Below are 2,500 nucleotides of genomic sequence, written 5' to 3' on the forward strand. Positions count from 1 at the left end.
GTGCATTCTCTAATTTAATGTTGAAGTTTTTTGATATTTCCTCGAAGGTCATAGTAAACAAATCACTTGAGAAAAATCGTGCGAAGTGAGAACCAAAAAGTATTGAACATTAGACTGGTGACTGTTGCTGAGGTTTCATGTTCTGACTATCCTATGTTATTTTATATACAGGGCGGACCTTTTCAGTATATCCATTTTATTTCATAGGTTTAGGCGTAATCATACGGGTGAAATTGATGCTATTTCCATCAAGACGAGTGATGAGGTAACGAGAAATTTCATTTAAAAAAGACATATCGTACCGTTATATAATACTTGAGACAGAAAGGTATTTAATTATATTCTACGAAAGCTTTTAAGAATCTGTATTTCAGTTAGAATAGAATTCTAAACGTAATAACACTACAAGATATAATTTTTCGTTTGAAATATTACATATTTCTGAAGATTTAAATGTTACCTTCTCTTATTAAATACAATCAGATATAAATCGCTATATTCCTACCAATTTTGAAACTAACTTTTTCTTATCAAATTGCTTGCCGAGGATGTATTTCCAATAATACACATTTGTACATGCATCCATGAATACATACATTCATGCATACATACGTATGCACACATATGCCTACATACATAAATTGGTACATACGTAGGTAGGTAGATACGTACCTACTTACATGCATACATTCGTATACACATTGGTAGGTAGGTAGATAGATACGTACATACATATATACATACATGCATACATATTTATATGAATGCGTATAAGCATACATACATATCTATCCCAATTCAGAGAATGGAGTAGATAAGATTCAAGCTACATATGTTTCCTAACTAGCAGAACACATCGGATGGGATTGCAATCCCTGTAATTTCAAAGGAATAACTATATCTTACAGGATAAGCTTGCAAGCAGATGGTATCCGTCAGATGAAAATTACCAATAAAGTTATACAACGAAAACACGATACAAAGACCAAAATATTCCAACTATATTCATATGCACAACTAGAAACTAATACTCGGAGTAAGTTCTTAAAAGTATCTTACATATATCTAGACCTGAATAGCGCTGCATCTGAATTAAATTTTATTTATATGTAGTTTTGGAAAAAATGCCAATGACCAGTTATCGATTATAATTCTTCCTTCTATGTATATGACCATCTAGCAAATGATCAATATTTAAGGATAGTACTAAGTCGATCACATGAAATTTATTGATCCTACAATTACGTGTTACAGATCCACAAGCTGTTCTATCCTAAGATAATCCGACCTTTCACCTTTTAAACATCGTTGCATTATTATGCACAGATCAAGCGTGTAGTTACTTTACTCGCTGCTGCCTATTTCTTTCTAATAACAACTGCAGTTTTCATTTTATGCTTAAATCTGCGAATGTATGTTTTAAACATTCTTTTCTCTTTTGGCATCAGTTTGTCCCACTTTGATGTTTTATATTTTAGTTTGTCGTCTTCGCGTTCTTTTGTTTCATTCCACGTCTTCTTCCTTACAATAATTCATTTGTCCCTATATCGCCATTTATTTTTACGTATTTCTCCACTGCCTTCAGTTTATTCGACGTTTTTCCTTGGCTTCTTTTTCCATTTTATGATCTCACTACATCCTCCATTGCGTCAATCAATGCAGATTAATGCTGACGTACACTTTTATAGACACATGCAAATAATTAAATAAATATACACATATATATATATATATATATATATATATATATATATATATAGGAATAACCGCACATTATAACTACAAATATATAATACCCAATAATACTCATAAATGTGTAGCTACATGTACATTCTTGTGAATACGTATGTGTTCATCTGAATATATTGATTTCGCAACATTTATTTCGAAATAGAAATCAACGTACGTTTATACCACTGACTCTCTCTACATATATATATATTATATATATATATATAATATATATATATATATATATATATATATATATATAGGCTTGTGTATACGTGTGAGTATAAGTTGCGTTTGTGTATATATATAATTATTATCAAGATCACGACGGTTGAACACATCTGCATTCCAGTCAATAAGCCAATTGGCCCATTATTGCATGATTCTTCATGTCAGCTAGTTGGTGTAGGCATTGACAGTAAACCATGGGAATAAGTGTGATTTACATTGACCTATGTATGACAAAGAAACTTGTGGTTAAATCTCATTATGCATACACGTTATACGTACAGTGAAGATGTAATGTTCCAAGTTTTCCCCTGTTTTTTTATAGAGATTTTCTTTGAAGTTTCTCCCTAAATGAAGGTCTACAGCATGTGACATATCTAAAACATATATCATTTACTTAGCAACCCAAAAAATGCATGGTTGTCAGGAGAAGCTTGGAAATGATTTCGAGAATCATAGATACCGCGAAAGATTCCACGCTTTCAATACAATAGCCAATACCTTTGGTCTGTCACTAATAGAATTTCCAGAAGCTCAGCAC

The 2,500-nt window shown here is 31.7% G+C and overlaps 1 protein-coding gene across 3 annotated transcripts in view; it reads right to left on the reverse strand.

Annotated features, from left to right (window-relative positions):
- LOC115216667 (gamma-aminobutyric acid receptor subunit alpha-5-like) overlaps positions 1-2,500 on the reverse strand; it is a 741,237-nt gene that overhangs the window by 501,350 nt on the left and 237,387 nt on the right. The gene's annotated exons all lie outside the window — the stretch shown is intronic.

This window comes from Octopus sinensis, linkage group LG10 (assembly GCF_006345805.1).
Source record: "Octopus sinensis linkage group LG10, ASM634580v1, whole genome shotgun sequence".
Classification (NCBI taxonomy): domain Eukaryota; kingdom Metazoa; phylum Mollusca; class Cephalopoda; order Octopoda; family Octopodidae; genus Octopus; species Octopus sinensis.